Source organism: Anastrepha obliqua, chromosome 3 (assembly GCF_027943255.1).
Source record: "Anastrepha obliqua isolate idAnaObli1 chromosome 3, idAnaObli1_1.0, whole genome shotgun sequence".
NCBI classification, from domain to species: domain Eukaryota; kingdom Metazoa; phylum Arthropoda; class Insecta; order Diptera; family Tephritidae; genus Anastrepha; species Anastrepha obliqua.
The window spans coordinates 141,244,179-141,257,581 of NC_072894.1; the positions used below are offsets into that span (position 1 = coordinate 141,244,179).

General features: G+C 34.9%; 1 protein-coding gene across 5 annotated transcripts in view; it reads right to left on the reverse strand.

The window, feature by feature from the left end:
• Positions 1-13,403, reverse strand: part of LOC129240464 (cationic amino acid transporter 3) — a 70,313-nt gene that overhangs the window by 35,617 nt on the left and 21,293 nt on the right. The window contains exon 1 of one of the 5 annotated variants that reach the window (XM_054876278.1): positions 6,431-6,545. The exons of the other annotated variants lie outside the window; for them this stretch is intronic. The gene's annotated coding sequence lies outside the window, so the exon portion shown is untranslated. Of the gene's footprint in view, positions 1-6,430; positions 6,546-13,403 lie in introns of those variants that run through there. 5 annotated transcript variants of the gene reach the window in all.

Here is a 13,403-nt window from a genome sequence, read left to right on the forward strand (position 1 = left end):
TTAAAGCTTCAATTGGTTTTGGTTTAACACTATTCCTACCAAAGGTGTCAAAAAAACACCCTTCAAATTTTAACTTAATATTATTCTCTGACTGTAATCCAACTTTCTCGATTCATGAGGGACCTACAGTTTTAAGGCGACTCCGAACGGCAAATAGTTTTTATGAGGCGATTTTTCAGGGCAGAAATAAACTCGGAAGCTTTGCCATTGCCTGCCGAAGTGCGCCCGCTTTAAAAAAAAAAATCATGTGCAGCATCGTACACGTGATAGAAGTGAAACTTCTGTGTGTGAATGAGTGTGAATAAGAGAGAGAGAGAGAGAGAGAGAGCGAGAGAGGAAGAGAAGGAGACAGGGATAATTTCAAAAGAAATACAACAGTATAAAATTTGTGTAACCAAAATTCGATTTAATTAACTATATACGCATTATGCTATCATCTGTTGGTGGTTCAATTGGTAATACAGATATAATTGGTTTGTGATAGCTGAAATATGAAATATATGTACGTGATTCAATATTTTCTAGCGTGTGAAAATTGCATCTAGTGTAGTTCCGGATTTTGTTGTTGATTCTTTAGGGTTATTGTTTATCTGCAAACCGAATGTTTCTCGAAGAAATTGAATCAACGGCAAAGAATCATTGGATCCGAAATTTACGTTGAAATCTCCCCCGAGAATCAATGGAATTTTGTCTTCGCCTCTTCCAAGTGCATTTGCACCTGCGTGGTTGTAAACCAGTAGTGAGCGGTGAATGAAATATATTATGTCATGAAGATTTTGGTTCGGTGAGATATATGTAGATGGAGGCTAAGACAATAGTTTTTCCATTCAGCGTTTGACATTCTGCAATGCAAACATCGCCAACTGGTGTGACTGTTGATGAATATGACTCATTTCCATGCTTGGTGTGACGATATTTACGCTATCATCTTGATTGTGGTAGATTGCCACACCGCCAGCTCTAACATTCAGTCGCTTATATTTGATGACGCAATTGAAATTTGGTATACTAATATCCTCGTTATCGTTTAACCAAGTTTCGGACAAAAGTACTATACTCGATTTGCGGATGGCAGAGTCTGTTAAATCTGCGGAATGCGCTCGTAGGCTCTGACAATTAAGAGTATATACAGATAGCCCTCTTCTCTGAGTCATGAAATCGATTATTTGTTTATCCACAGTTTCCAGTCTATTTAACGATAGTCTCCGGAATTCATCTTGTAAATGAGACATTCTGACTGATGCCCGTCGACCATGGTAGAATCTAAAATCATTTCCGTTTGTTATAATCCACAAGCCTTCAATACAAGTGACTCGTAAACTAATGATTGCGAATGTTTTTTATCATATTCGTAAGCAACTTCAGAATAACTGCTTCCCTGAGACTTGTGAATGGTCGTCGCACAAGCACAAACTAATGGTAAATGTGATCGTTTAGCGTTAATCGTTTTGTTGTTGTTAAGCGGGACTGTCGCGTAACATTATGATGTATAGCTCTCCTTCTCTTTCTCTCTATGTATTTCTGTATTCTCTGTCTTACAAAGAAGCCTATGTCTTAGGTATAGAAAATGTATAGCTCTCTTTCTCCTTCTCTCTACGTTGTATCTTTTTTTCTCTCTCGCGTAACGAAATCTCTAAACGTTACATTTTTTCCAATTCACTCTCCATTCTCGCTCAAATATCAGACCGCCGCTAAAGAAGTTTCACTTCAAAAATTTCCTATGATTTTGGTGTCTCCTGCACGAGGATTCAAACAAACGCACTTCTGAATGGTAGTCACGCACCAACCCATTCGGCTACGGCGGCCGCCTGGCAGTGTAATTTTCATTCCGCTGATGTCTGTTTCTAACATGGGGTGTCTTTTTTACACCTTAACGATTTTACAACATTTTCAAAATTTTCAAATTTTACTTAACTCATAGACAAATTTACTTACGATTCTAGGAAAATAGGGAAATTTCTGTTAGGACTATAGAAAATCGAGGAATTTCCGTAACAATTTTTATATTCGGTTGCTGTCTGCAATATTGCATTTTACTGCATATCATTGAAGTGATAAGTTCCAGAAATAATAGCACAACATAATTTTTGAGTTTGCCATTACAGCATTCACAGCCCTCTTACTTACAATATAAGACATGTAAAACAGGGCGTGTCCATCCATGTATACATAGATTACTCAAAACTCGAATATGGGAGAGGGGGCGGAGGTGTATATTCCAAACATCTGGCATCGGCAATTGTGGCCGACTCTCAATGCTAAACGCACAGAATCTCTGCTAAGCCAAAATAACCACAGTCTTAGCACACTGATCTCAGTCATAACGGGAGACTACCTAATAGGTAGGCACGCCCAGAGAATAGGGGTACAAACACATCACTTCTGTATACTGGAAAAGTTTAGGTAAGCAGCAGTAATTACCGTAAAGGATGTAAATATCTACTCTAACAGCCAAGCAGCAATTAAGGCCTTGGGCTCGTTGTTTGTGCTTTCGAAATTAGGCGGGGAATAGCTGACTTCTCTCTCGATTGCATTCGACTACTTTAATTATTAAGCTCATTTGGGTTCACGGTCATAGCAGCATAGAAGAAAAGTGCTGGGCTATAGCCAGCTGGCTATACGGGGGACCTCTGAGATGGTTTAATAACAAAATGAGAGAATTGGAGTCTCCTTGAGAACCTGCGTTCTGCTCCTGGAATGATGGGCCTCATATCAACTTAGCAAGCACTGGGCTAGTGCGCAAACGTGCAAAGTCACGAGATCCATCTGGTTACGGATATATCGGTGGCGCTCGAAGCACTTCTAAGGCTAACGAAGTCGCAGCTCTCGAATTTGGCAGATATCCTTACGGGCATTGCTCATTAGGTGTCTATGCGGTGAGGGTTGGGAGGAAAATACTTTCAGCAGAAGCTGTGGAATAATAACAGCACCTTCTTCTCAGCTGCCCTGCTCTGGTCGGGCAAGGGTTTAGACATCTCGGTTCTTACATTTTTGCTACACCTGCGGATATTGCGGGTTTGAATATCACACCTCTGGTGAAATTTTGAATATTTGTCCAAGTGAAAAAGTAAAAAAAAGAATAACTTGCCGTATCTCCAAAACAGTTAGTTTGCGGGCCCTTATTCACTAAAACGTTTTTGCTTCTTTTGTTCCCTACTTTTTCCTCCTTAAATGTCAATCCTATTACTGTTTTTACCACCCTGTATATAGTACGTACCTACCTCACATCACTTCGACTATTCAAGCAAACTTACGTAATAAGATTCAAAATTGGTACCAAAATCAGATACTGAGTTTAATGCGATTAAATTAAAGGTCTACTTATACGAGTAGAAGTTATCACATGAGTGGTTGCACAAGTATCCACACGTACATTACATTATGTACATACAAACATAACTAAATTATAACTTAGAGTGCTTTATGGACGGTTGGTAACCCAATTGAAAGTACAGAAATGTGTTAAAAATTTTATCAGCCTTGAAATCATAATGAACAGACACCTAGAAATGGCACGTAGTACAAGAGAAGCAGTAAGGAGCTAATGGATATATTAATCCAAAAATATTTTAGAGTCAAATGGCATAAAAGAAAAATATCTTTCAAGCAAAACTTACTTGCTTAGATAATTAAAGAAATATAGAAGTATTTAAGGACGAGTGAAGCTGAGTTTTCGTGCCCACATTTTGGGAAGTATTTTTGCAATTAACTCGATCAGGATTATATTGGCAACAATGGCGACAGATCACTCGTGGTGATGGGAGAGCAATTAGCTTTTCATTTTTCATGGGTATAATCTCTTCCACTTCCCGATACTGCTTCCTAAATGAAGCGGATACGAGGTGGAAACATTTCAGTACCTGTAACACGGCCAGACGAATGCAGTCAGAGAGGAATATAAGGAATTCGCTTGAGCTACTTAAGAAGAAAAGATTAGCTGCATGCATCAACTGCTGTAAAGAATATGCACGTCTTAAATTTAATTACGCACTGCCCAAACTACGCAAAGGGTTAAAGAATAAATTCTAGCAAGGAAATTTTGAGAAAGGCTGAAGCTCGCCTTCACTAAAGGGGTTAGAACTTATTCAGCCCTATCATAGAATCCGTCGTAGAAAACCTACGAATACGTAATCGTGGAATCCATATGAACACGGAAAAAGTGCTGCCAAACTCAAATGTTAAATTTTAATATTTCGACAACAGCTCACTTCAATGTAAAGAAGACAATTTGGCAAATAATCTTAAAGTTTTTTGTTAAGGGGACAGATACCTGTAAAATTTCGAAAAAAACTCTCTAGATATGGACGAACCTTTGCCTTTTTGATAAAGAAAGAGTTTACTCAAATTCGGTTTAAAATAGGCTTATCAAAAATTACCGCTTAAATAAAACTGCATTTACATACGTTTTTAGTTTCATTGAAGACAGCACAAGCTCAGCCAGGTCGTCGTCCATAACTCCAGTTCTCCGACTATCCTCTGTTTTACGGTTTCTTGCGGAGGGAGGCTATCAGCACGAAGTTGGTTGGCAAAGATTTCAACGTGCCAAAGGGACAGTCGACATTTAGCTACATACATATGTGCCAAAAGGCGTATTGGCCTCACTACAAACACGATTGTGTCCTCAGTGGATAAATCTCGACATGAGTGGAGCAGACGAAGGAACTAGGAGCTTTATAAGCCTTAATGTATTGAATAAAAATCCAAAGGCTCCGCTGGTTAAGTCGTATCCTGCGGATGGCTACGTAAGCTCCAGCTTTGCGGTTATACGAAGCGCTAACTCCTGGTGGTGCAAGAGGAAAAGAAAGAAAAAGTAGTGCTCAACGTTGAAAAAGCCAGTGGAGAAGCATTAGTCATCACTCGGCGTTCCTAATGGGTGTCAGCTATTAGGCAGAAACTACTTTTTTGTACGCAACTAAGTTCTCTTGATGAAAATACAACTTTATTCTGAAAAAATGGTTACAAGTGAATCATTGAAAGTATTGCCCATCGCTGGCTATTTCCCATTTTAGGGTTTCCAGGTAGGTTTTAACGGGTTTGGCAACGTGAGGCCGAGCGTTGACATGCTGTATAATCACTTTTTCAGGCCTCTCCGTGTATTGCGGCCGCTTCTCACGCAGTGCTCGGCTCAATCGCATCAATTAAAGTCGATACCGATCCCCAGTGATGGTTTCGCTTGGTTTTAACAGTTCATAATAAATAACACCAACTTGGTCCCACCAAATACATAGTATAACCTTCGCAGCGTGAATATTCGGCCGAGGCGACGACGTAGAAACATCCCCATGACTTTCTTTTTTTTGGATTGCTGTAATGAATCCATTTTTCATCACCCCCCACGATGCGATGAAGAAAACCCTTCCTTTTTGCCGCTGGAGCAATTGTTCACAGGCGAAAAAACGACGTTCAACATCCCTTGGTTTTAACTCATAAGGAACCCAAGTACCCTGTTTCTGAACCATTCCCAAAGCATTCAATCGCTTGGAAATGGATTGGCGGGTAACTCCTACTACTGAGGCAAGCTCTTATTACGTTGAACAATTCCCCCAATTCAGCGTCTTCGAAGGTTTTTGGCCTTTCTTCACGCGGACGGTCGTCAACGTTAAAATCACCGTCTTTGAAGCGACGGAATCAACCTCGGCACGTTGTTTCACTTAAAGCAGCATCTCCATAAACTTTTTGAAGCTCTCGATGTGCTTCAGCCGCCGTTTTTTTCGAATGAAAGAGGAAAACCAACACTTCCCGCAAATGACGATTATTCGGCACAAAATCAGACATTTTCACAAAAGCAAAAGTATATGATACCAAAATAAAATCACGAATGTGTCGAAGCAGTTTGCTTACCATATGTCTAAGCTTGGTTTATGACGTTTAGGTTATGTTAGAACCGACTAACACACACTGTTGGCGGCATTTATTGGCAAACAGCGGGAACTTAGTTGCGCACCAAATAAATTTGGCCGCAAGCACTCAATCTTTTACTACCCCATTAATTTTTTAATATATTTTTTCGCTATATATAAGAATTTAAAAGCCACAAACGGATATTTAACATTATTGTTTTTACTAAATATTTTGCTTTGAGCGGAACTTTACGACATTACTATTTTAAGCTTCAAATTCACTTTTACCGAATCATTTTTAGGCAATTGCCATTTCGTAGAGAAACCAAAACAAAAGCGACAAAAAGCCATTCATTTTAGTCTAGTCTATGCCTATTCAAGTTTTCATTTCCTTGATTCTTTTAACACAAAACATGCAAAGTAGGTCAAATATTTTTACTGCTTTTAAAGTAGTTCCTATTTTAACTACAAAAATGACAGTGAGTCGCGCTTTTTAGCTACTTTGCATTAATTAAAATTATGTAATTAATTCAATCCGCAACATTTTGACTATACGAAGAATATATATATGTGTGTGTGTGTGTACATACAGTGAGTCTCGAAATGTGAACTAATATTTTTGATTCAGACAGCTGCTCCTCTTATTTGTGACGTGCGCCTTGATGTTGTTCCAGAAATGGAGGAACCTACAGTTTTAAGCCGACTTCCAACAGCAAATGATTTTTTTATGAAGAGCTTTTTCATGGCAAAAATACACTCGGAGGTTTGTCATTGCGTAACGAGTGGCGACCGCTATTAGAAAAAAACAAATAGGTTGTGTAAATATGATGATGAAAATTAAAATTAATAAATTTTTTATTATTTTCGATTTCAATTTACAGCGGAAAAATCATGAATAATTTATTAAGGAATCAGCAAGCGCCCTTGAATTATATTTCATTAAGCAATCATCACGCATTCTTTTGAAGTTTATCTCTTATTTAATTTTGTTTACAGCCCACGATTGAGCAATCATTCAAGCCCAAGTCCACGGTGAACGGTCATGCAGCAATCCTCTATAAAATCACTGCTGAAGTCAGACCATTTATATGAAAAATTTATCAGTATTTATATGGCAGTTGTCACTGATGCCTCCTCACTGGGTAAGAAATTTCATGAGCGTTGCAGTGAGACAACTATATACCACTTATAAAACTAAAACAGCAGACAGTTACGAAACCCGCAATATAGTATAAGTGTGTACCAAAGAACGGTGCTGCTTTTTCGCCGGAATTGCAAAATTTATTATATTTTAAGACTTCCGCCAAAATAACTCGGAGAATTATTTCGAAATTGAAAATACCTAAAAAATCGAATTTTTTATAAAAACAAAAATTAAATAAAAAAAGTAAAACTAGTTTTTGAAAGTATTTTTTTGAATAAATCAACTAAAATCAATTAAGAGTTTAAGCTTAAAAGTCAACAGAATCAAAACAATGAGATTTTTTGAAAACAAAATGACGCAAAATGAATCACCCCATGGAAAGACTTATAAGAAACTCTACAAATGACGTCGCACCTCAATCATATTTGACACTTCTGAACTACATAGACAACTGCAGTATACAAATAGACAAACAATGGGAAAAGGTCAGAAGAAAGATTTCCATCAGTCAAACAAACTTTTTTTTTTTTTTTCAAAAACCAAATTAGATGGTTATTTTGTGCCACCTTGTATTTTCAGTTCCGGAATTTTTGTATCCACCTCTTTTTTCACTTGGTGCACACTATTAAGCCTCCGCAAGAAGAATTCGCGTGGCGTGTCTGTGAACAAATTTTAATTCTAGCTTGACCGCATAAAACTCATAATATTTATAAATTAATTGGCTGTAAAAAATACAACTTACAATTATTCAAAATCGCAATATATTCAGCAAAGTTGGTTAATAACCTCCAGCAAGAACGTTGACTTGACTTTAGACTTTGAAAACAGTAGCGACAACTGCAGAAATGCTTATATTTACACTTATATATTATGTATTATATGTATGTATATCATGCATACATACATACGTTTGAGCTTGTATGAATTACCTCTTTTGAGTATTTGATAGGCATGCAATCGTAGCTACCGTTTGTAAGCTTGTTGGGGTGTGTATCAGTGCTTGCGACATCTATGGTTGCCTTAAAGCAAACTGGCAGCTAAAGAATTAAAATTATGTGGACCAAATTGTGTCTTTGGGGCTTACACATACATACATACATATGTAGATACGAGAGAATTTGGCAATAATAACAATATGACAAGAAGCCGACGGACATGCGAAATAAGACAACAGTGACCTCTCGGGTAGGCTTTACATAAGTCGAGGCAAATAATGCATAAATAGTAAAGCGAAATACACAATACGGTAAAAAATTCCAATGAAAAATTAAAAATGAAGAATAATTAATACAATAAATAAAAAAAATTTAAATAAGAAATAGTAAATGGAAAATACAAATAAAAATGAAAAACAAAATATAAAAAATTAAAAATTAAAATATAAAATATAAAAAATAAAAAATAAAAATAATAAATAATAAATACGAAATTAAAAATATAAAATGAAAAAAAAATGAGAAATAAAAATTATAAATAAAGAATAAAACATTAAAAATGGAATATAAAAAATAAAAATACGAAATTAAAAATACAAAATATAAACTTATTGTAGTATGAAAATAAAAACAGAAAATAAAAATTAGAAAATAAAAAAGAAATATTAAAAGCTAATAATAAAAAACAAAAAATAAAAATTAAAAATCAAAATGAAAAATAAAAAATTAAAAGTGAGGAATAGAAAAGCAATTAATACAATAGAAAAAGTTACAAATGAAAAATAGAAAATGAAAAATACAAACAAAAATTAAAAACAATATACAAAAAAAAAATAAAAAATACGAAATAAAAAACTGAATAATGAAAAATAAAAAATAAAAAATAAAAAATATAAAATGAAAATTAAAAGTTAAAAATGGAACATAAAAAATATATTAGAATAAAATATGAAAAAATACAAAATATAAAATAAAAATAAAAAAATATATATAAAAACAAACAAAACGTAAAATTATTGTACTATGAAAATAAATACATAAAATAAAAAATAGAAAATAAAACAGAAACAAGAAATATAAAGCTAATAATAAAAAACAAAAACCAAAAATTTTAAATTAAAATAAAAAACAAAAAATGGGGAATAGAAAATGCAATAAAGTTACAAATAAAAAATAGAAAATGAAAAATAAAAAAAAAGAAAATTAAAAATTAAAAATGGGATATGAAAAATATAAATATAAAAAATAAAAATAAAAATAAAAACACCAAATAAAAAATTCAAAATATAAAGTTATTGTAATATGAAAATTAAAAAAGAAATTAAAAAATAGAAAATAAAAAATAAAAAAAAGAAATATTAAGAGTTAATAATAAAAAACGAAAAAGTAAATGCCAAAAAAAATATAAAATTAAAATTTAAATTTAAAAAGGAAATATAAAATATATAAAGTAAAAATAAAATATGAAAAATAAAAAATAAAAAATAAAAACAAAAATATAAATAAAAAATTAAAATTAAAAATAAAAATACAAAATAAAAAATACAAAATAAAAAATACATAATACAAAATATAAAATTGTTATAGATGCTTTCCATTTCAATTCAACCGGGCTATTCGGGGCATGTTCTTCGATTTCGATGTAACTCAAATATGTTGCTCTCTGGTCAAAATAATGACACACGTATTTTTTTGTTCGCCCGAAAAAATTTTTTTTGAAGATTTATCGGCAATTTTGTTCTTCGGCTCAATATCGATTTTTTTCATTATATAAGATTTTTTTTTTTTAATTCTGGGTTCAAAATGATTGTCATTACTTACACGAACGACTTCATGTAGAAACAATTGCAAAAAAGTAGTTGAACATTTTTTATTTTCCAAAAAACAAAAAGTGCGAAACAGGTTTTTTACTCAAAAATTCATTACTCAAAAACAACTCATTTTAGCTACTGGGCATCCAGCTCACTTGAAGTTTGAGGCGTCCTCTTGATTTGGAAAAAGTTAAAAAAAAAAATACACTTTTTGAAATATTGAATTTCGAAAAACTTTCAATTTTTTTTCTTTTTTGCTAAATCAAAAATTTTCAACTACTTCTTTGCAATTTTTTCAACATTAAGTCGCTCGTGTAAGTAATGACGATCATTTTGAACCCAGAATTATTAAAATCGGTTCATTTTTGACTAAGTTATGGGCATTTAAAAAAAAATGTCTTATATAATTAAAAAAAATCGATTTTGAGCCGAAAAACAAAATTGCCGATAACTCTTGAAAACAATTTTTTTCGGGCGAACCAAAAAATACGTGTCTCATTATTTTGACTAGAGAGCAACATATTTGAGTTACAACGAAATCGAAGAACATGACCCGAATAGCCCGGCTGAATTGAAATGGAAAGCATCTATAATATGAAAATAAAAATCAAAAATAGAAAATATAAGCAAAATATTAAATGTTAATAATAAAAAGCCAAAAAATAAAAGTCAAAAATGAAAAATGAAAATAAAAAGTTATAAATAGTAAATAAAACATGTTAAATAAAAAATTAAAAATAAAGAGTAAAAAAATAAAGTGTAAAAAATAAAAGAGAGGGGAGAAAGAGGAAAAAGTCATTCAATTTGGCTGCGAGATGAGTATTTGCATATAACTTGTTTACCCTTTTCCAAAAATTTTCGCATTTTGGACATAAAACAACACAAAATTTATCACGAGGAGCAAAGGATTGGCAACACTGCCCAACTAGACTAGTGTGACGTCACGCACTCCCTGATGAGCGCAATTTTGTTTCTATCATTCTTGGCTCAAAACCCTCTCCGTTGGCAAAGAGGCGTAGTTGACGCACTATGCTCCAATTAAAGAGTTAAAGAAGAAAATAATTATAATCCAATGCGATCTAGTAAAATAGGCAAGTTGATTGAGAGTGGTTTTTCATGAGAATTTATTTTAAACACCTCAACGCATATTTCTCCACGGAAAGTAGGTAAAATGTACTAATTGATGGCATTTTTCGCATTCGTTCGCATTTTTTTTTATGTTTTTCATAATCTTTCATTATAGAAGAGAATTAATATATATAGAGATCTAAATATAATAATAATGTCATTAAGAAGCAAGCATGGTAACCCTATATGTAAGTAAATAAAAAAATATCTTTTGGTCATAAATCACCTTTAGCAGTTTATTAAGCCATAAAATTTCTTTAAAAATTTAAACTGCATACGTAAGCCATTACACATCAATTCTGCAATGAACCATTCTAACGGCGCGTGTACTGAGTTATACGATTATGGCTTTGGATTAGTGACTGCTTTCTGAATAGTTTTTCGGTCACATTTGCCTTAGTGCCAGCATAATCTGCATTTCTTCTTCTTCTTTATTGGCGCGATAACCGCTTACGCGATTTTGGCCGAGTTTAACAAAGCGCGCCAGTCGTTCCTTTTTCGTGCTAACCGGCGCCAGTTGGGCAAACCAAGCCAAGTCAAGTCCTTTTCCACCTGATCTTTCCAACGCAGAGGAGGCCTTCCTCTTCCTCTACTACCACCAGCTGGTACCACATTGAATGCTTTCAAAGCCGGAGCGATTCGGACGACATGACCCAGTCAACAAAGATGCTGGATCTTTATTCGCTGTCTTGAAACCTTCTGTAAGGCACCGAACTTTCCGGCGTTTTTGGTAAGGAAAAACATCTTAAGCTCCTCGCACTCACGTATTTTGAACTCCCGTTTCTTCCTTCGTTCCTTCTTCTGATAATACATCTCTCTTCCTTTTTTAACTCCCGGTAGGGATCCCACATGGCTGGCGTTGCGCCCGATCGCAGCGGGGCTCTATAGGCAGCATCCTTTCTTTGCGCGGCAACATGATATTCCTTGTCGTACCAATTGGTTTGTCGGGCTCACCGAAATCCGATATCTTCTTCGGCGGCGGTACGTAAAGAACGAAAAATGTTGCTCCATTGATCCATCTCTGAAGGCAAAAATGAGAGTCGAGTGACGAATCTTCCGGCAGTCTGTTGTGATTGCAGCCCCCGATGTCGAGCATTCTTTGCGTAGTTAGATGCTTTTTGCTACACAGAGGCGTGCGCGTATTTTGGCTGTAACAAGTCGATGTTGGGTCATCGGATCGTACGAGCATCTAAAACACTAGAAGCGTGTCTTCCATCTATCACAACATGATCGATCTGGTTTTTCGTTTTTCAATCAGGAGACACGCACGTAGCTTGCTGTATTTTTTTATGCTGGAATCGGGTGCTGCAGACTACCATGTTTCGAGCCCCGGCGAAGTCGATCAGCCTCTGTCCGTTACCAAACGTTTCGTTGTGCAGGCTGAATTTTCCGACTGTGCGACCAAAAATTCCCTTCTTGCTCACCCTGGCATTGAAGTTACCAAGCACGATTTTTATGTCGTAGCGGAGGCAGCGCTCATGGGAACGTTCCAGGCGCTCCTAGAAGCAATCTTTGGTCGCATCGTCCTTCTCTTCCGTCGGAGCGTGAGCGCAAACGAACAAGATGTTGAAAAATCTCGCTTTACGCGAATTATTGCGAGACACTCGTCCACTGGAGTGAACGACAGTACTGGCGACAAAGTTTCTCTACCATTATAAATCCACCACCGAATTTGCGCTCCTTTACATGGCAGTTGTAGTAGACGTCGCAATGTTCAATGCACTTCTTGCTTTGCCCCGTCTATCACATCTCTTGAATGGCAGTGAAGTCAGCTTTTGCTCTTACGAGAACATCAACCAGTCGTGCAGAGTTACCTTTTCCATCCTCGCTCTTCCCATCAACCTCTTCTTCTCGCTTTTATTCAGTTCTGGGAAGGCTCACCTGCAGCTCTATCCATTATCCTATCTCTTTCTTTTATTTATTTTTTTACATAGTTTCACAATTTATTTATTATTCTTTGAATTCTGTTATCTGGGTACCACATTTTCCTATAATATATCAGCCAAAGAAATCTTGATTTTTATTATAGACCATATAAATTGTCACAACGGATGACGTCTGAGTATAGTAGTATGTACATACATATATACGAATAAAAATTGAAAGAATAGAAATTGAGTTAGGGACTCAGATTGAGGAATAACTGTACTTACATATAAAATATGGATGTGCAATCGCAAGTAGAAGTCAATAAATTTCTAAGAAGTCAAATTTTGTATCGAAAGAAAACAAATTGCAATTCAATAGTGAAAAAATACTCAATGTAGACTAGTTATATATTTATCAAGATTAGATTATCAACAATAGTTAGCTTGAAGAATAAAATTTAGTTCTAAATGTTATTAGTTGTTGTAAAACCAATGTGACGGTACGAAGAATTGAAGTGTTTTACAATAAAGACGGAGAAATAACAGCTGAAGTATTTTAGTAGAATTCAATGTTTTAACCCACCTCGAAAGCGAGTTATCATTACGACCTCACGTTTGGTTTTTGTCAATTTATTTATTTTTTATTCACTCATTACAGGCGGCCAACAGTGACGAGT